The sequence below is a fragment of the Manihot esculenta genome, chromosome 10 (assembly GCF_001659605.2).
Source record: "Manihot esculenta cultivar AM560-2 chromosome 10, M.esculenta_v8, whole genome shotgun sequence".
Lineage (NCBI taxonomy): Eukaryota > Viridiplantae > Streptophyta > Magnoliopsida > Malpighiales > Euphorbiaceae > Manihot > Manihot esculenta.
Genome location: NC_035170.2, coordinates 18,905,338 through 18,928,335, shown reverse-complemented (window position 1 = coordinate 18,928,335; position 22,998 = coordinate 18,905,338). Strand labels below are relative to the sequence as shown.

The 22,998-nt window shown below is 37.6% G+C and overlaps 1 long non-coding RNA gene across 1 annotated transcript in view; it reads left to right on the top strand.

Annotated features, from left to right (window-relative positions):
• The first annotated feature begins 215 nt into the window (after nt 1-215).
• LOC110625031 overlaps nt 216-22,998 on the top strand; it is a 42,321-nt gene continuing 19,538 nt past the window's right edge. Inside the window, exon 1 of the long non-coding RNA XR_002489501.2 lies at nt 216-649. This is a non-coding gene — a long non-coding RNA (uncharacterized LOC110625031). The remainder of the gene's footprint in view (nt 650-22,998) is intronic.

The following is a 22,998-nucleotide window of genomic DNA, read 5'->3' as shown; positions in this document are numbered from 1 at the left end:
ACCCGAATTATTTTTTACAATTAAGTTAGTTGTAAATCTCATGAAAAATATATTGACCGAGAAAAATTCCACAAAACAGTTAATATGGCAAAATAAAATAAAATAAAATCATATACAGATTCGTATTCATACTCGAGAAAGTAGCGTTATGAAAAGGGAAAACTCGAATACAGTTGGTTCACGCGCTCCTCTCTCTCACTCGTAAAACCCCAACCGCCCAACGCCTCACAAACCCCTTTATTCACCAAACGAGAGGGGACAAGCTTCGAGAGGAAGGTACCAAAATGAGCGGCTCCTTCTTCGAAAATCCAGCATCCACCGGCTGTTGCTTAGCCACACGATCACAGACGCCGGACTACACCTGTCAACGACGGCGACGACGACAGTTCATTCTATTATCAACCACCAGAAGGCGCAGTCAAGAGCTTACTTTCGATTCCCTCAAATTTTCAGGAAAACTAGAGAGTTTAATGAGCTTTCTCCTCCTTTTTCCACCTTTCCATTATCCTTTTCTTCTTCTACTTCCTCTTAATCTAATGCAGCGGCGTCGTTTGTTGGATGGTACCTGGCAATGGTGAAGTCTCGGCCTATTTTGACAAAGAGCGTCACATCATCGCTTATTTATGTTGCTGCTGATTTGTCTTCTCAGGTAATTTATCAATGAAACTCAGTACCTGGATTTTTTGTTTTTGTTGTTTGAAATGATATCTTTGGAAATGAGGATATATTTATTTTGTTCACTCATTTATTTATCTTTTTTATTTTTAAAAATAAGGATTAGGTTTGATATGTTGAGCATATTGTTTTTTTGGGTGAAATATATGCTTGGTTGTTGTTTGGTATGTTCCTCTTTCCCATAAAATGACATATACGGTAAGGTATACGGTCTTGCTCGCAAGGGCTATTGGTCAAGCGCCCTTCCCTATCTCCTGCTGATGCTAAGGTTAGCATAAAGTCCCTTGTTTCTTCTGCCTTCAAAGCTAGGCTCCTACTTACAGACAGCGTAGGGGTAATCACATAAAAATGAAACCATCATTTTCAAAATTTTGAAATTGCATTCTTTTTTTCTTTAAATTAATTAAACCCATGCTTTTCACACGGTATAATTTGCACCTGAGTTCAGCCTTCCGTTAAATGATTAATAGGCAGGTAGACTGACCATGTCAGAACCAATAGCCCATAACCCCTAAAAATGTGTTGGTAACGAAACAATCCACGTAGAATGACATGTAACGGTTCCTAATGTGCATTATGTGATAACTTCTTTGAATTGTCATTTAGAGGTTACACTCCAGATTTAATCGTGTCATCCTACGTGTTTGTAAGAGAAACGTGGGGTTTAATTAGTAAAAGAAAAGTATAGGATTCAATTGCAAAAAATTTAAAAATGGTAAGATTGTTTTGGTGACTCTCTCTCTTAATTTTTTTCCTAGTTAATATAATTAGAAATAAAGTTACCATTTTTTTTCCATACATATTAAATAGATATATTGAATGAGTAGTGCTAAATAGCTTAATCTAAGCTAACTTAACATTAATTAATTATGCTTTTGTTTTTTTTTCCTCTAAGATAAGGAATTCATTAAATTAGTCATCGGCCTAAAATTACATAAAAAAGTTTATGGCCTAACAGAAAAGCCCTATGATACAAAAAGGTCTCTGAAACTTAGAAAGAATAAAAGAACAAAGTCTTTCAAACTCTATGACCCAAACTTGTTTCGACTCGAACTAGCTACATAAATGCTGCCCTTTTTTTGGATTTTCAAACACCATTGTTGACTATGACATAGTGCAGTTTACTCCTTCCGAAGTCTTCTCAACCAACTAAAAAACAAGGAGTAAAAACCTAGCTAAGGCAAACCACGGGATCAAAACTCAAAGAACAAGGATCAACCAAATCATCCCACCAGCTAGAGGTAAGAAGGGGGATGTGTCTTGAATCCTGACTACTGCCCTCTTTTTGCTAGATTTCACCATGCAAGAACACAAATAGGGAATCTGCACATGCAAAACCAAGTAAAAAATGGAGAAAACAACAACCCCAAGGCACGTCACAACACCAACTCTCTCCAATGAAGCACTGCTTGCCAGAAAAACACAATACAAAAAGAACTGTGTATATCCTCACCTAAATGAGAATGGAGACAATTAGGAACCACCCTCATCCCGGAAGAGCGATGATATAGATCTAATAGGGTAAATTTCTAACAATGGTATAGAGCAAACTTATATTATTGAAATGGATCTAAAAGGAGTTCAAAATTATATTCATATAATCCATATACATTTGGGGCGTGCTTCAACTCATATGGGGCAGATTTGATGCAACACTTGCAATTATAGGCTTAGAGAGCCTAATCAAATATATAGGCCAAAACTACACAAAGGGAAGGCTAAAGTGAAGATCAAGAAAGACTTTTGTGAAGATTCAGCTTTGTCATGATTGGCTTGTATTCTGACCGTATTTTATCTTTTAAGTTTTAGAGTGTTGGGTCATGTCTTTGGCTTATGTTTTAATACTTATGAGTTTGATGTGTTATTTTAGTGTGTGATTGGGTTTGAGCCTTATGTGTGTTTCGGCTAGGCCTAAGAAGAGTGTCTTAGGATTTTATTTGTTTTCTCCTTATTATATAAGGATAAGAAACACTTGTAAGAGACAATTTTGAATCTAAATTTGCAGAATTCTTTTCATGCTTTTAGCGTGTATTACTTTGAGTAAGAGTGATGATTTGCTTTTATCAATTGTACCATAAATTTTGGCTAACTTATTAACTATTCATTGTGGCGTTTGTTGAATTCTCATCTAAATCCTTCAATCATTGGTGTTTCAGTTTTTCTAAGTGTGGGGTGCCATAGAAGGTGGGTTTATCAAATCTATGAATTCTATATCTATTTGTGCGTATGGGTTTGAAGCTTGTGCCATAGGGTTTTACGTCAGTTGGTATCAAAGCCAAAGTGAGGTAAATTTTGATTTATCTTAGGATCTAGAGTTTTTAAGTTTTCCTTCTCTTCCTTGTTGATTTCAGTGAAAGCTTGTATGTCCATGGCTGCACCTTCTTGATTATTAATTATCATATAATCTCTTTTGAAAGAAAAATTCAAAATCCATAAAAAAAAACAAAAAAAACAAAAATCGCCTTTGCCTTATTTATCTTGATCTGGCCGAAATTGTGATATACTTTCTGTTTCATCTATATTGCCTTAACTATCTCAATTGATGGCTGTAATTCATAGGAATCAATTTTGAATTTTGAATTCTGCCTATTTCCTAAGGTGCACATTTAAGGCAATTGCATCTAAATTGATTTGATGTCAAATCCTTTTTGTAATACCATAATTTTCGTCCATGATGCTAAATTGAGTAAAATTTAAGGTTCTTTTTTATTCTATTTGTGGGGTTTTGATACTTACCTTTTTGGGTAGATTTAAATAGATCCATATTTAATTTGCTTTGAAGTGAATTAAATTCAAACTTTTGTCCAGGTTCTTTTTATTTAAATTCTAAGTTTCCTTTTTTGGTTTAAGCTTGCTTTTGCTTCCTTGATATTGTTGAAGTATTGTTTGCTTATGTCTATACTCTAGGTGATATTTTTCAAGTAGCACAAAACCTAGTTCGTGTGTTACTTTTCAAATTGTCAGTGTCTTATTTCTAGTTTTTGTGCGCTTCCTTCTTTCTTTAGGCTTTCTCTTTTTTTTTTTTTTCCATTAAATGCACCTTGTGGTTGGTTGGTTGACCTTAGTTTCTAAAGTGCAATTGAAGAATCAACAAAAGAGTGGTAAGAGTGCAAACACTTGAGCGCTTTCATTTCTAACACTATATTTTCTAGTCCTCTTTATTCTTTATTGATTTAAGGAAGGATGAGTAAATATAAAAATATGGTGGATAGTAATGATGAAAGTGAATAGGACATGGCTAGTGATTATAAGCTCTTCAAAAAGTCAGTTGGTGGTGAGTTTAGAAGGATTTATAAGACTTTTGAGAGATTGATTGAAACCATGGAGAGTTTGAATGTCTTACAAGCTCCCACTCCTACAAGAATGTCTCAAAGAACTCTTAATTCCAATAGACATCAAGTCCGAGATAAAGAGTTGATGCACCAGAGATTCATCCCTTCACACTATTATAGGGATTTGAACAACAGGTTGGCAAGACTAATTCAAGGAGGGAAGATAGAGAAAGAAAAGGAGAAAGAAGAGTGATACGGATCCAATAGGGTAAATTTCTAATAATGGTGTGAAGCAAATTTATATCATTTAAATGGATTTAAAAGGAGTTCAAAATCATATTCATATAATCTATATACATTTGGGGCATGCTTCAACTCATATGAGGCAGATTTGGTGCAACACTTGCAATCATAGGATTAGATATCACTTGCAATCATAGGATTAGAGATCCTAATCAAACTTATGGACTAAAACTACACAAAGGGAAGCCTAAAGTGAAGATCAAGAAATGATTTTATAAAGAGTCAGCTTTGTTATGATGGGCTTTCTATGTTTTATTATTTAAACACTTGTTTTATTTTAGTTTTGTTTGGGCTTGTATTCTAGTCATATTTTATCTTTTAAGTTTTAGAGTGTTGGGCCATGTTTTGGGTTTATGTTTTAATACTTATGTATTTGATGTGTTATTTTAGAGTGTGATTGGATTTGGGTCTTGTGTGTGGTTCGGCCAAGCCTCAAAAGAGTGTCTTAGGATTTTATTTTCTCTCCTTACTATATAAAGATAAGAAATACTTGTAAGAGACAGTTTTGAATCTAAATTTTCAGAATTTTTTTTAATACCTTTGGCGTGTATTGCTTTGAGTGAGAGTGAGGATTTGCTTTCATCAATTTCACCAAGAATCTTGGCTAACTTATCAACTATTCATTATGGGGTTTATTGGATTCTCATCTAAATCCTTCGATTATTGGTGTTTTAGTTTCTTTAAGTGTGGGGTCCCATAGGAGATGGGTTTATCAAATCTTTTTTTGGATTCCATATCTACCTGTGCGTGTGGGTTTGAGACTTGTACCATAGGATTCCACATTAGTTAGTATCAGAGCCAAAGTGAGGTAAATTCTGATTTATATTAGGATATAGGGTTTTTGAGTTTTCCTTTTCTTCCTTGTTGATTTCGATGAAAGCTTTCTTAATTGATGGCTGTAATTTATGGGAATCAATTTTGAATTTTGAATTGAGTTGAATCCAGATTAGGAGACAAAAGAAATTCTGCCTATTTTCTAAAGTGCACATTTAAGGTAATTGCATCTAAATTGATTTGATGTTAAATCCTTCTTTTTAACACCAGAATTTTCGTCCATGATGCTGAACTGAGTGAAATTTATTATTATTATTTTATTTTATTTGTGAGGTTTTGATACTTTTCTTTTTGGATATATTTAAATAGATTAATATTTAATTTGCTTTGAAGTGAATTAAATTTAAATTTTTGTCTAGATTCGTTTTTATTTAAATTCTAAGTTTCTGTTTTTTGATTTAAGCTTATTTTTGCTTCTTTGACATTGCTAGAGTATTGTTTGCTTGTATCTATACTTTAGGTGATAATTTTTAAGTAGCACAAAACCTTCGTGTGTTACTTTCCAAATTGCTAGTGTCTTCTTTCTATTTTTGTGTGCTTCCTTCTTTTTTTAAGTTTTCTTCTTTGTTTCTTTAAACGCACCTTGTGGTTGGTTGGTTGACCTTAGTTTCTGAAGTGCAATTGAAGAATCAGCAAAAAAGTGGTAAGAGTGCAAACACTTGAGTGCTTTTATTTCTAACACCATATTTGCTAGTTCTCTTTGTTGTTTATTGATTTAAGGCAGAATGAGTAAAGATAAAAATATGGTGGATAGTGATAATGAAAGTGAATGAGACATGGCTAGTGATTATAAGCTCTTTAAAAAGTCAGTTGGTGATGAGTTTAAAAGGCTTTATAAGACACTTGAGAGGTTGATTGAAACTATGGAGAGTTTGAATGTCTCACAAGCTCCCACTTCTATAAGAATGCCTCAAGGAACTCTTAATTTCAATAAGCCTCAAGTCTGAGATGGAGAGTTGATGCGCCAAAGATTCATCTCTTCACACTATTATAGGGATTTGAACAACAGGTTGGCAAGACTAATTCAAGGAGGGAAGATGGAAAAAGAAAAGGAGAAAAAAGAGGCTAAAGTTCCAATCTCAACGTCCATAGAGATTGAAATTAAAGATGAAGTTGTAATGCATGTAGTTAATGTAGTTGTTACTAAAAATTTTATCAATGAGCTTATAGAAGAGGTTGTGAATGATGGTGGACATGGGAAGTACATGATTGATGAGGTGGAGGAGGCAAATGAGGCTTTTTAGAAGTTGTAGAGGAGAATGAGTCACATCCACAGGATCTTTCTATAACTAATATTTTTATGTCTAATTCATTTGTTCTTGATGTGCAGGTTATTGATGAAAACATCCATGACGAAAGTTTTATGCTATTTCCACCTATTGAGGAGGATGTCTTTGAAGATGTATTGGTTCCTAAAGCTTTCCTCCCGACATAAATATCAGCAAGATTCGAGGACAAATTTTTTTCTAAAGGGGGGAATAATATGGATCCAATAGGGAAAATTTCTAACAATAGTGTGGAGCAAACTTATATCATTCAAATGGATCTAAAAGGAATTTAAAATTATATTCATATGATTTGTATACATTTGGGGCGTGCTTCAACTCATATGGGGCAGGTTTGGTGTAACACTTGCAATCATAGGCTTAGGGAGCCTAATCAAACCTATGAGCCAAAACTATATAAAAGGAAGCCTAAAGTGAAGATCAAGAAAGGTGTAAAGATTCAGCTTTGTCATGATGGACTTGCTATGTTTTATTATTTAAACACTTGCTTTATTTTGGCCTTGTTTGGGCTTGTATTCTGGCTATATTTTATTTTTAAGTTTTAAAGTGTTAGACCATATTTTGGGCTTATATTTTAATACTTGTGAGTTTAATATGTTATTTTAGTGTGTGATTGGACTTGAGTCTCATGTGTGGTTCGGCCAGACCTAAGAAGAGTGTCTCAGGGTTTTATTTGTTTTCTCCTTACTATATAAGGATAAGAAACACTTGTAAAAGACAGTTTTGAATCTAAATTTTCAGAATTCTTTTTCCATGCCTTTGGCGTGTAATGCTTTGAGTGAGAGTGAGGATTTGCTTTCATCAATTGCATCAAGAATCTTGGCTAACTTATCAATTATTTATTGTGGCGTTTGTTAGATTCTCATCTAAATCATTTGATCATTGGTATTTCAGCTTCTCTAAGTATGGGGTGCTATAGTGATGTCGAACCTAGGACCAACATGTGATTAAAAACCCCGTTACACAACTTGACAAAGAACAAAGCAAAGATATCTTTCAAAAGGTTGCTCTATTACACCCCTAATCAACGAATATGATTAGAAACATAGATAATGGAGCGAATGTTGCTCTATAACACTCTATCAACCAATGTGATTAGAAACATAAATAATGAAGTGAAGGTTGCTCTATTACACCCCTAACCAACCAATTTGATTAAAAACATAGATAATTAAGTGAATGTTGCTCTACTACACCCCTAACTAACCAATGTGATTAGAAACATAGATAATCAAGCGATTTCAGTTTCGAGAACACCGTAAGAAATTCTTGATAAGTTAATTAAGTATGGAGGAAATTCATATTAGAATGCCACAAGGTTAAACCTTGATAAGTTGCTAAATAATGGAAAAGAATCAAATATTGTTCATAACATTATCTTTATTCATTGGTTTCTTGTGGCTGTCACTTTAAGGGTGTTTTTATAGCCTTCAAAACCCTAATTCTATTGTAGGAAGATGTAATTACAATATAGGAAGGGTATCTAGTCAAATAGTCAAACCTAAATTATATTAAATATCATTTTCCTAAATTATCTTAGAGAAATCTCCTTCCTAAATAGGCTGCATGAATTTGGCTTCTAATATAGACCAAATTAATTTAAAACAAATTCTACAAAATACTAAAATACCAAAATAATAAAATTAACCTAAATGTAATTTGGTCATACATGCATTGCACAATCTAAAATTATGTTGTGTGTCAACATATGTTGAAGAGAGTGTGACTTGTTTCCTTATTCTCCCATGCTTCCAAATATAGTTCTCATCCCGTAAGTTTTGAATTAACTGATGATAACTTGATTTGTTATGATTTGGAGTTTTCCATTTTAAATTTTTAAAGTATTGGATTATTTCCTTGATCGTATCATTCTCTCATTCTTCGACAAGATTCATCCTTGAACTTTCAACCATAATGACAAGAAAAGAATCGGTATATATGGGATTCTCATTGAATTCAATATGACATTTCGCGAATAAAACACTAAACTTTGACATCTCTCTTCTTTCTCTTTTTTTTTTTTAAGTCATACAACTGAAACAATTTTTTTTTTTTACTTTTTTTTATCTCACTTTTTTTAAAAAAAAACTCAAACTACTAAAATTAAAAAAAAATTCTTCTTTTTTTTCATATAAATGTAACTGAAAATTTTTTTTCTTTATTTTTTTTAGAGAGACTATAAGATAAACTGAAATAAAAAAAATAAGATAGAGTAAAAAAATTAAAAAAACTTACAAAATAAATAGATATAGATAAATAGGAATTTATCTATCATCATGCTCTGATACCCATTGATGCGGAATCTAGGACCAACTTATGATCAAAAATTCCGTCACACAACTTGACAAAGAACAAGACGAAAATATCTTCCAGAAGGTTGCTCTACTACACCCCTAATTAACGAATGTAATTAGAAACACAAGATAATCAAGCGAAGGTTACTCTATCACACCTCTAACCAGCCAATGTGATTAGAATGCTCTACCATACCCTTAACCAACTAATGTGATTAGAAACATAGATAATCAAGCAATTTCAGCTTCGAGAACGCCACAAGAAATTCTTGATAAGTTAACTAAGCATGGAAGAGATCCATATTAGAACGCCACAAGGTTAAATCTTGATAAGTTGCTAAATAGTAGAGAAGAACCAAATATTATTCATAACATCATCTTTATTCATTTGCTTCTTGTGGCTGCCACTTTAAGGGTGCTTTTATAGCTTTCAAAACCCTAAATGGGCTGCATGAATTTAGCTTCTAATATAGGCCAAATTAATTTAAAACAAATCCCACAAAATACTAAAATACAAAAATAATAAAACTGGCCTAAATGTAATTTGGCTATACATGCATTACGCGATCTGAAATTGTGTTGTGCGTCCACATGAGTTGAAGAGAGTGTGACTTGTTTCCTTATTCTCCCATGCTTTCAAATATAGTTCCCATCTCGTAAGCCTTGAATTAAGCGATGGTAACTTGATTTGTCATGATTTGGAGTTTCCCATTTTAAATCTTTGAAACATCGTATTATTTCTTTGCTCGTATCATTCTCTCCTTCAAAAAGATTCATCCTCGAATCTTCAACCATAATGACAAGAAAAGAATCGACAGACATGGGATCTTCTTTGAATTCAGTATGACATTTCGCGAATAAAACACTAAACTTTGACATCTCTCCTCTTTTTTTCTTTTTTTTTTAAAATCAAATAGCTGAAACGATTTTTTTTTACTCTTTTTTTCTCACTTTTTTTTATAAAAAAACTAACATTACTAAAATTAAAAAAAATTCTTATTTTTTTATATAAATATAACCGAAAATTTTTTTTCTTTGTTTTTTTTTTCTTATATTTTTTTTGAGAGAAACTATAAGATAAACTGAAATAAAAAAATGAGAGTAAAAAAGTAAAAAAAAAAACTTAGGAAGTAAATAAATATAGATAAATAGGAATTTATCTATCACCATACTCTGATACCAACTGATGCGGAATCCAGGATCAACATGAGATCAAAAATCCCATCACACAACTTGAGAAAAAAACAAAGCAAAAATATCTTCCAAAAGGTTGCTCTACTACACCCCTAACCAACGAATGCGATTAGAAACATAGATAATAGAGCGAAGGTTGCTCTACCACACCTCTAACCAACCAATGTGATTAGAAACATAGATAATCAAGCGATTCCAGCTTCGAAAACGCCGCAAAAAATTCTTGATAAGTTAACTATGTATGGAGGAGATTCATATTAGAACGCCACAAGGTTAAACCTTGATAAGTTGCTAAATAATGGAGAAGAACCAAATATTGTTTATAACATCATCTTTATTCATTGGCTTCTTATGCCTGTCATCTTAAGGGTGCTTTTATAGCCTTCAAAACCCTAATTCTATTGTAGGAAGGGGTAATTACAATATAGAAAGGGTATCTAGTCAAATAGTCAAACCTGGATTACATTAAATATCATTTTCCTAAATTATCTTAGAGAAATCTCCTTCCTAAATGGGCTGCATGAATTTGGCTTCTAATATAGATCAAATTAATTTAAAACAAATCCTACAAAATACTAAAATACCAAAATAATAAAACTGGCCTAAATGCAATTTGGCCATACATGCATTACGCGATCTAAAATTATGTTGTGCGTCCACATGAGTTGAAGAGAGTGTGACTTGTTTCCTTATTCTCCCATGCTTCCAAATATAGTTCTCATCTCGTAAGTCTTGAATTAAGCAATGATAATTTGATTTGTCATGATTTGGAGTTTTTCATTTTAAATCTTTGAAGTATTGTATTATTTCTTTGCTCATATCACATAGGAGGTGAGCTTATCATGTAATTCCCTTCTCATTACTGATGGGTATGCTGATGTATGAATGTGTGGAACCAGGATCAATTAATGCATAAACATATTTGCCAAAGATAGAAAATTTACCAGCTATAACATCTGATTTGTCTTGGTCTTCCTTTGCATGAATAGCATATGCCCTGGCAGGTGCTCTAGTGTCTGGTCTATCTACTGCCTCTGATACTCTGTGACTCTGAGCATTACTAGATTCACCTCTACCTCTACCTCTGCCTCTAGACCCTGTCGGCATAGATCTCTCTGTCTGCATAGGCTGCACTGACTGGCCTCTAGGACAATCCCTCATAAAGTGGTCTGAGCTTCCACATAAGTAGTAAGCCCCAGTTAATCTCCTACATACTCCGCCATGTCTCCTGCCACAATGCTCACATACTGGTTGCAACCCTCTACCTGGTCCTCTTGTACTGCATACTGAGGTAGTCTGATGTCTAGACCTCACTACTGAACTCTGCCTAGGTGGCCCTCTCTGCCCTGTTTGCTAAAATTCTCTCTGTCTCTTGCTAGTTGTCTGAGATGCAGAGGATTGTCCCTGATACTAGCTCTGGTTCCTCTTCTGCTGCCCTTTCTGCTTTCTACTTTGCTCTTCTTCTTTAATTCGCTCCAGGCTATGGGTCGTCTCTACTAAAACTGAAAGTTCCCTGATGTGCATAGCTGTGAGGTACATCCTGATATCAGCACGCAATCCTTGCTCAAAGCGTTTACATCTTTCTTCCTCTGTAGGAACTATCTCTGTGGCATACTTACTAAGTCTGAAAAATTCTCGCTCATACTCAGTTACTGTAAGCCTGCCCTGTCTGAGGTATAAGAACTCCCTCCTTCTCTCCTCTATATATAAAACCCCAACATATTTCTTCTTAAACTCTGCCAAAAAGAATTCCCAAGTCTGCCGCTCTGGTCGAATCATCTGTGTTAATGTTGTCCACCATCTATAAGCTTCATCTTTTAGTAATGATACTGCACACATTAAGCTCTCTGCTGGTGAACACTGTAGCTGCTGTAAAACCCTTTTTATACTTTCTAACCAAAATTCTGCAGCTGAAGGATCATCTTTCTTTTTACCTCTAAACTCTGTAGCACCATATTTCCTGAGTTTTTCTATTGGAGGCCTAGGTTGTGCCTGGGCTACAACAGGTGGGGGAACCTGGACTGCTACAGGTGGTGCTGGTGGTACCTCTGGTACATTTTGTGTAACCCTCCTAAGCAATTCAGCTATTTGCTGAAACAATGCATCCTGCCCTGGTCCGCCAGCAGCAGCAGGTGGAGGAGTAGCAGCAGGTGCAGCTGCCTCAGAAGGAGCATGACTCTCTACCTCTTCATCTATTGCTCTCTGTGACTCAGATGACATCTTCTTTCAGACCTAAAGACATAAAGAAGAGATTTACATCAGAACCATATCATAGTTGTAACTCATTTTGGCATGTACATATACTACACATATACACATACATACTATGACCTAGAATCGCCTAAACCTTTGCTCTGATACCACTAATTGTAACACCCCTTACCCTATCAAGTGTAGACAGAGCAAGGAATGTCACAAACTATACCGTTATAGATATATCAAGACAAATCAATTTCTTTTATTTGTAAATACCAAGTTTTTAGGTAGTCCAAGTAAATTTTATAAGGTGATTAAAGTAACTGTGAGATTTTTAAACCAAAAGTTTCGGCAGAGTTTCTTCTATTTCATTAGCACTTTAACCTGTAATACATATGAAAATCACACTTATAATTACATTAACAACTGTCATTTGATATCTTACTATTCTTTGATTACATAACCTTTACAACTCACTCTATTAAATATGTACACGCGAAAATATAACTGTACTATGACTCAGCGACTCAAAACTACCAGCTATGATAATGGCCTTGATATCTGATGTAGACCTCTGATGAACTTCGCGTGCCTACTTTATCTACAACCTGCGTGAGGTAAAAACCAACACGCTGAGCTAATGCTCAGTGGGTGATAGAAAACAAATAACAAAATAAAGCAAACAAGTTCACTTATACAGATAATCAAGTAAACAATTTCAAGCTAATCAAAAGTTGTTAACATTCACTGATAATTTCACAAAACAAGTATCAACCTTAATTAGGTCCTTAGCCCTTATAACCACATAGTAGGGTCGACTAAGTAGATAAGGAATTATAACGGTAGGCACAGGGTGCCAAACGGTAGGCTCAAAGGCCAAAACTGTAATAGCAGGGCTTTGTGGCCATGCTTATGAGGTACCTGATATGTAACCTCAAACATAGATCATGTATCGGTAGCAATACTGCGAACTCTGTATGTTTATATGGCATGCTATACCCTTAAGCTAACCTCGACTCCTATTACGTTTACCAGGGCCAAGTATCATTAATTCAATATAAATGCATATCATTTGAAGCAATTTGAATTCATTTTCAAAATACATATATCATATGTCAAGTCAACAAGATGAGAAATTCATGGCCAAAGGTGCAAAACTTTGTCAACATAGCATTCCAATTTGAGAAAACTGCATTCTGCCTTCCAATTTGAGAAAACTGTATTCTGCCTTATATTGCATAAACTTTTCAAGTAGCTTAGAGTTACAATCTGACTTCCATTTCTTCATAACAAATGTACATTTATGTCTTATCTTTCTAACAAGGTATAGTTCATGCAAATCTGATCACCCTAACTCAAGTTATAAATTTTTCTTTATAAGCTGCTCAACAAGGTCTTAATCAGTCCAGTATTGGTACTTGTTTATAGTGTTACAAAACATATCAAATTCATGCATTTTCATACAAATTCAAGCTTAAGTTTCTTATACAAAGTTTTAGGTATACTTCTTAAGATTCATTTGGCACTTGTTTTAATAAATTTCACTGAGTACATAATTAGTTATGGTATAATCAATACACACTGTTTCGGATGCACTAACTCTATGTCCAGTTTAGGATCACTTGAACTTTTCATCATCTTACCTACAGATTCAGAATTTGGGTCATTCATGAAAGTTTTAGATCTTTTTCTCAGCTTTCATTTGGTATATCTTAGGCCTAATTTGAATAAATGCACAATAAGTTATGAAGTTGTTAACACAAGCTGCCCTGTTAAAACCTATTCTGCCAGATTTGCACTTTTAGCTCTCATGTTAAATTTCTTTGCTCTAAACCTTTCAAACATCATTTTAACATTCATATAACATATTTATACAATCAAAGCAACATTTTCAGCAAGTAAAATCAACCCCTAACTTCACTTATTCATGGCAGAATCAAAGGAAAACAGAAAATCATTCAAACACCAAACCTTTCTTGAATTCCTCTTTCTTTTCCTCTTCTATTCTCTAGCTATCTCCTTTCCTTTTGATGTTCCTTCACCTAGGTCAATTTATGTCTTAGGAAAGGATTGAATAAACTATAAATTTGTAACAGCCCGGAAACCAGTACCTCTCTGTAATGGCCCAAACTGCTCGGCGCTAGGATCCAGATCGGCTTAAGGCCGCCAGAACCCGTAGCAAGCCTAACCTGAACTCCAAACATCCCATACGTGATCCGACTTGACTCCTAGCTGTTTAAACATTTTCTGAAAACTTACCAGACTTAACCTTTAAAACATCAGACATCTCAATCTGAAATAGCCCTCAGGGCTAAACCAGTGATACACTACCAAGTAACCTCCATGCACTATGCTTGGAAACATAGAACCCACTCTGTAGGGTCAGCATATCATAAGTTAACCTTGGCTACCATAGAGTCACAGGAATCAAACCTGGTCTTCTCTAATGGACTCTCTATGGGTCACAGGAATCAAACCTGGTCTTCCCTCTGCCCTGGTCTTGGGTCAAGGGAATTAAACCCTGTCTTCCCTCACAGTTATAATTCACTGGGTTTTCAAAACACAACATGTATTAAGCCTGGTTTGACTCATTTCTCATCAAGAAACTGAAAACAGGATACATGCATATACAAGGGATGAAATATACTATAGGCAAAGCACATACTAATCCATAAGCACCTTAACTGATCATCTATACATCGGTAACAAATATCTCTTTAATTTACATCATGTCCATTACTCTATTACACAAGCAATACTGTAGCCAATACCCTGCTGCTTCTAACCTTCCCAGCTAACCTTGTACCTGCAAAAACTGGGATTAAGGGAAAGGGATGAGCTATAAAGCCCAGTGAATAGAAACACTGAAAACAGTTCATTCATACGCATTTTATATGAAAATGCATCACAACTCAAACATTCCACATCTTGGATTAGACATGACCTCAAAACTCCCTCGACGGGCTATTGATGTCGCCTTGGTCCAATCCTCATAAACAATGAAAATGCAATGCACCATATTCGTGATTCTAATGCAATCACCCTAAGATATATCATGGCATCCATGATGCATGACCTATGCTCAAACATTCTGTTATTTAAGATAAAACATTAAGTTTCGTTCTACTCACCTCTGCTCCTCAAGCAGAAACCTGACTGACTCTGCAACTGCTAATCCTGACGACCTCCCTGAACTGTCGGGTCCAATCCTACACAAATGGACTCGAATGAGGTGTCAAACATACTCTTATCAAATCGTAAACAATCCCCCATAATCCCTTCTGAACCTCTCAAAACAATCACACAAAGCATGCAAAAGAAGGCTGGACAGAACACATTCGGCGGCAGGTTCGGCGGCCGAATGTCCTGAACAGAGCCGAAACTCAAGTACCTTCGGCGGCCGAATATCCTCTTTCGGCGGCCGAACCCTTTCGGGGGCTACTTTCGGAGGCCGAAACCCCTAAACAGAGCCGAACCTCAAGGCACTCAGGGGCAAGCTGTGGCAGTCTAAGCCACCATGCAAGGGGTTCGGCGGCCGAATGCTCCTTCGGCTGCCGAACCTGAGTTCTTCAAGAACTCAGCTTCTCCCGCAACCTAGCTCCTCCATCCTTTCTACCTCTCTCTAAACATGCATAACTTCATACCTCCACTTACATATACTCAGGTATATGAACAAAGGGGTCCAAAACTAACTTATAACCCCAACAAAACAACAAACATAACACATATAGAAGCTTGCATGCATAACTCAAAAACCTAAACTTAACCCTACACATGCAACTCTACCCGTACCCTCGTTTTAAAAGCTATAATAAATCATTAAAAGAAGTGAAAAAGCTGCCCTTACCTCCTGAAAACAGAAGTTGATCAACCTGAACCTAAGGATAAGCACCACCTTCCCTTCACCTTCTCCAAACGACCAAACCTCTCTTTTCCTTTAAACCCTTCACAACCAACCCAAAAACACTTAACAAGGTGATAAAAACAAAACAAGTGACTCATGGAGGACGTGGCCTCACCTCAGGAAGTGAAAGGAACAGAAATCCATCCATTTCACCGACTGGAGGCGCTGAAATAGAGGGCTGGCCGACTCACCTTCGGCAGCCAAACCTGCATGCAAAACCATGCAACGTTCGGGGGCCGAACATGACCTTCGGAAGCCGAATCTATAGCACTTTCGGCGGCCGAACTTAACATTCGGGGGCCGAACCTGGCCTTTGTCTCCAAAGCCTTTTCTCTTCAAAACTCAATCCGGTTTGAGTCAAAACCTTTCAAACACTTAAAACACTAAAACTCTTAAAAACTCTTTTAGAAAACCTTCACTCTACCCTTCTAGACAACTCTGCCATCCTTGAACTCCACCGGACGGTAGGAATTCCGATGCCTGATCTAGCCGGGTATTACAATCTTCCCCCCTTTAAAAACATTCGTCCTCGAATGTTAAACACAATAAACAATCAAGAACGAACTCTATTCCTAAACTTTACAGCTTCCGCTGCGCTACTCTGACCCTTACTCTTTTGTTCTCTTTATCCTTTCTATACTAATCTCTTTTCTAACTTTCACATTCGAACTCTCAACAGATAATACTCAAATCTCGGTTTTACCTAGGAAAACCACAATCAATCTTTACTCGCTGTTCTTTCTAGATCACTCTTAACTAAACATACTTAGTCACCATTGACAGGTACTATAAAAGCTCCAGAATTCATCCTTCGTTTCCCATCACAACTCTGGAACATGCCAGTGTGAGGTACTAAGTCAGATAAACCCCCGTAGCGACTAAGCCTCCCTACTGGAAACAGGCACTTGAGGCTGATTCCCTGACCTGATTGCAAACCTTGCTCACAAGAGCGAGAACCCCCTAGCAACCTTTCCTGACAAACTATGAGCTTGCGGGGCTGACACCAACTTCTAGGCATCCCTATACTCTGTCCTGTCAAAGGACTAACTCTGATCCATCCTAGCCTCTATACTCTGACCTCTCCTACCTTGTCTCTGTAGACACAGGTAGTACCATGAGTAGCTAGCCAATCTGCCCTAAGTTGACATCACCAGTCACCCCTAGAACCATAAGGTCAGCTGGATTGCATCCACTACTCTGAACATACTCTGAACTGAACCGACAGACTGACTCTGCCACAGATGGATCACACTCGGGTCTAACCCAAAGAAAACCCTCTCATGCCCAAAAGTCATCAAACCCACCCTCTCAAAGGCTCACAAACAGAAAGGAAAGCGAAACACTAGGGTCCAAACCAAATAGCATACACATCCAAACACTTCCAGTGAACGTACCTAACGTCACCGTGTTCGATGTGGTAGCCTCTGATGAAATCAGGGTGAAGATCCAAGCCAAAGCTAACGGAACTTCCCACGGGAATTTACAAAAGAAAAGACTAGCACTTTCTCTGCCTCAACTACCACCTATTCCCAGACTCACTCTATTCTCTTTCTAACCTTCGTTTTTCTTCTTTTCTCTTTCTTTTACTCTAAACTTGACTGCAAGTATCAACTCAAGGTTCCCACAGTTCATAGCAACTCTCTCTTTAGCTTTTCTTTGGTTCACTAATCTTTCACTATTTACTTTCCAAAAAAATTCCTATCTTTTCCTTGCTATTCTGATCATCTAACTCTGTTTTCTTCCTCTTCTAATCTCACACCACAACATATAACACAAGACTACTAAAAAAAAAAAAAAAAACATAAGCATACCTGGCACTTCTGTATCCAATATAGCTGCCTCCTGCTGAACAGCTCTACCAGAAAATGTCCGCTGGGACTGAACTATCCAAGGCGCAACAAGACACTCACGTATCATATGCCCTTCCTGACCACACCTATAACATCCTGTTATCCCTACACGACAGACTTCCTTATGCAACCTTCCACACCTCAGACATTTTGGTCCACCTATACCAGCACTCGGACCAGCATCACTATATAAACTAGGGTTTATCCTATTCCAGAACTCCTTTTTCTTTGACCCTTTAAGGCCTCTAACTTTTTTCTTTCTCCCCCACTTCACTCCTTTCCAAGTAGCTGTACTCCAAGAGGAGGGATCATTTTCTCCTATACCTGACATCTTAGAATCCTTGGTCTGGGCAGTTTCTGAAGACCTTTCATCCAAATTCACCTGTACACCTATATCCCTTCTTTGCACATCCCCTTCCATCTCTTTCCTAACTCCAGATACTCTCCCTCGATCCATTCCTTCCCTGCTTTCATCAAAAGACCCTTCAGACGGATCTGAATCAATCTGTGGACTAACACCACTCATCTTAGCTCTTCTGAAAACACAAAACACAAATAGACAAACATGAGCACACATATCGTTCATATGAAAGACACATGAACTAGAACATATACATGCATAGCATACATCATGGCATTTCATAGCAGCATGCAAAACAAAACTTAACAACCTAGTGGACATGATTTTTACTTATTGTGCTTGCCTTTCTATGACTGAATCAACCTCTTTCCGATGTGGGATCTCTAATCCTTGAACAAACATGCTCACACACCGTACTGTTGAGGACCCTATGCTCTGATACCATCTGTAATAGCCCGGAAACCAGTACCTCTCTGTAATGGCCCAAACTGCTCGGCGCTAGGATCCAGATCGGCTTAAGGCCGCCAGAACCCGTAGCAAGCCTAACCTGAACTCCAAACATCCCATACGTGATCCGACTTGACTCCTAGCTGTTTAAACATTTTCTGAAAACTTACCAGACTTAACCTTTAAAACATCAGACATCTCAATCTGAAATAGCCCTCAGGGCTAAACCAGTGATACACTACCAAGTAACCTCCATGCACTATGCTTGGAAACATAGAACCCACTCTGTAGGGTCAGCATATCATAAGTTAACCTTGGCTACCATAGAGTCATAGGAATCAAACCTGGTCTTCTCTAATGGACTCTCTATGGGTCACAGGAATCAAACCTGGTCTTCCCTCTGCCCTGGTCTTGGGTCAAGGGAATTAAACCCTGTCTTCCCTCACAGTTATAATTCACTGGGTTTTCAAAACACAACATGTATTAAGCCTGGTTTGACTCATTTCTCATCAAGAAACTGAAAACAGGATACATGCATATACAAGGGATGAAATATACTATAGGCAAAGCACATACTAATCCATAAGCACCTTAACTGATCATCTATACATCGGTAACAAATATCTCTTTAATTTACATCATGTCCATTACTCTATTACACAAGCAATACTGTAGCCAATACCCTGCTGCTTCTAACCTTCCCAGCTAACCTTGTACCTGCAAAAACTGGGATTAAGGGAAAGGGATGAGCTATAAAGCCCAGTGAATAGAAACACTGAAAACAGTTCATTCATACGCATTTTATATGAAAATGCATCACAACTCAAACATTCCACATCTTGGATTAGACATGACCTCAAAACTCCCTCGACGGGCTATTGATGTCGCCTTGGTCCAATCCTCATAAACAATGAAAATGCAATGCACCATATTCGTGATTCTAATGCAATCACCCTAAGATATATCATGGCATCCATGATGCATGACCTATGCTCAAACATTCTGTTATTTAAGATAAAACATTAAGTTTCGTTCTACTCACCTCTGCTCCTCAAGCAGAAACCTGACTGACTCTGCAACTGCTAATCCTGACGACCTCCCTGAACTGTCGGGTCCAATCCTACACAAATGGACTCGAATGAGGTGTCAAACATACTCTTATCAAATCGTAAACAATCCCCCATAATCCCTTCTGAACCTCTCAAAACAATCACACAAAGCATGCAAAAGAAGGCTGGACAGAACACATTCGGCGGCAGGTTCGGCGGCCGAATGTCCTGAACAGAGCCGAAACTCAAGTACCTTCGGCGGCCGAATATCCTCTTTCGGCGGCCGAACCCTTTCGGGGGCTACTTTCGGAGGCCGAAACCCCTAAACAGAGCCGAACCTCAAGGCACTCAGGGGCAAGCTGTGGCAGTCTAAGCCACCATGCAAGGGGTTCGGCGGCCGAATGCTCCTTCGGCTGCCGAACCTGAGTTCTTCAAGAACTCAGCTTCTCCCGCAACCTAGCTCCTCCATCCTTTCTACCTCTCTCTAAACATGCATAACTTCATACCTCCACTTACATATACTCAGGTATATGAACAAAGGGGTCCAAAACTAACTTATAACCCCAACAAAACAACAAACATAACACATATAGAAGCTTGCATGCATAACTCAAAAACCTAAACTTAACCCTACACATGCAACTCTACCCGTACCCTCGTTTTAAAAGCTATAATAAATCATTAAAAGAAGTGAAAAAGCTGCCCTTACCTCCTGAAAACAGAAGCTGATCAACCTGAACCTAAGGATAAGCACCACCTTCCCTTCACCTTCTCCAAACGACCAAACCTCTCTTTTCCTTTAAACCCTTCACAACCAACCCAAAAACACTTAACAAGGTGATAAAAACAAAACAAGTGACTCATGGAGGACGTGGCCTCACCTCAGGAAGTGAAAGGAACAGAAATCCATCCATTTCACCGACTGGAGGCGCTGAAATAGAGGGCTGGCCGACTCACCTTCGGCAGCCAAACCTGCATGCAAAACCATGCAACGTTCGGGGGCCGAACATGACCTTCGGAAGCCGAATCTATAGCACTTTCGGCGGCCGAACTTAACATTCGGGGGCCGAACCTGGCCTTTGTCTCCAAAGCCTTTTCTCTTCAAAACTCAATCCGGTTTGAGTCAAAACCTTTCAAACACTTAAAACACTAAAACTCTTAAAAACTCTTTTAGAAAACCTTCACTCTACCCTTCTAGACAACTCTGCCATCCTTGAACTCCACCGGACGGTAGGAATTCCGATGCCTGATCTAGCCGGGTATTACAATCTTCCCCCCTTTAAAAACATTCGTCCTCGAATGTTAAACACAATAAACAATCAAGAACGAACTCTATTCCTAAACTTTACAGCTTCCGCTGCGCTACTCTGACCCTTACTCTTTTGTTCTCTTTATCCTTTCTATACTAATCTCTTTTCTAACTTTCACATTCGAACTCTCAACAGATAATACTCAAATCTCGGTTTTACCTAGGAAAACCACAATCAATCTTTACTCGCTGTTCTTTCTAGATCACTCTTAACTAAACATACTTAGTCACCATTGACAGGTACTATAAAAGCTCCAGAATTCATCCTTCGTTTCCCATCACAACTCTGGAACATGCCAGTGTGAGGTACTAAGTCAGATAAACCCCCGTAGCGACTAAGCCTCCCTACTGGAAACAGGCACTTGAGGCTGATTCCCTGACCTGATTGCAAACCTTGCTCACAAGAGCGAGAACCCCCTAGCAACCTTTCCTGACAAACTATGAGCTTGCGGGGCTGACACCAACTTCTAGGCATCCCTATACTCTGTCCTGTCAAAGGACTAACTCTGATCCATCCTAGCCTCTATACTCTGACCTCTCCTACCTTGTCTCTGTAGACACAGGTAGTACCATGAGTAGCTAGCCAATCTGCCCTAAGTTGACATCACCAGTCACCCCTAGAACCATAAGGTCAGCTGGATTGCATCCACTACTCTGAACATACTCTGAACTGAACCGACAGACTGACTCTGCCACAGATGGATCACACTCGGGTCTAACCCAAAGAAAACCCTCTCATGCCCAAAAGTCATCAAACCCACCCTCTCAAAGGCTCACAAACAGAAAGGAAAGCGAAACACTAGGGTCCAAACCAAATAGCATACACATCCAAACACTTCCAGTGAACGTACCTAACGTCACCGTGTTCGATGTGGTAGCCTCTGATGAAATCAGGGTGAAGATCCAAGCCAAAGCTAACGGAACTTCCCACGGGAATTTACAAAAGAAAAGACTAGCACTTTCTCTGCCTCAACTACCACCTATTCCCAGACTCACTCTATTCTCTTTCTAACCTTCGTTTTTCTTCTTTTCTCTTTCTTTTACTCTAAACTTGACTGCAAGTATCAACTCAAGGTTCCCACAGTTCATAGCAACTCTCTCTTTAGCTTTTCTTTGGTTCACTAATCTTTCACTATTTACTTTCCAAAAAAATTCCTATCTTTTCCTTGCTATTCTGATCATCTAACTCTGTTTTCTTCCTCTTCTAATCTCACACCACAACATATAACACAAGACTACTAAAAAAAAAAAAAAAACATAAGCATACCTGGCACTTCTGTATCCAATATAGCTGCCTCCTGCTGAACAGCTCTACCAGAAAATGTCCGCTGGGACTGAACTATCCAAGGCGCAACAAGACACTCACGTATCATATGCCCTTCCTGACCACACCTATAACATCCTGTTATCCCTACACGACAGACTTCCTTATGCAACCTTCCACACCTCAGACATTTTGGTCCACCTATACCAGCACTCGGACCAGCATCACTATATAAACTAGGGTTTATCCTATTCCAGAACTCCTTTTTCTTTGACCCTTTAAGGCCTCTAACTTTTTTCTTTCTCCCCCACTTCACTCCTTTCCAAGTAGCTGTACTCCAAGAGGAGGGATCATTTTCTCCTATACCTGACATCTTAGAATCCTTGGTCTGGGCAGTTTCTGAAGACCTTTCATCCAAATTCACCTGTACACCTATATCCCTTCTTTGCACATCCCCTTCCATCTCTTTCCTAACTCCAGATACTCTCCCTCGATCCATTCCTTCCCTGCTTTCATCAAAAGACCCTTCAGACGGATCTGAATCAATCTGTGGACTAACACCACTCATCTTAGCTCTTCTGAAAACACAAAACACAAATAGACAAACATGAGCACACATATCGTTCATATGAAAGACACATGAACTAGAACATATACATGCATAGCATACATCATGGCATTTCATAGCAGCATGCAAAACAAAACTTAACAACCTAGTGGACATGATTTTTACTTATTGTGCTTGCCTTTCTATGACTGA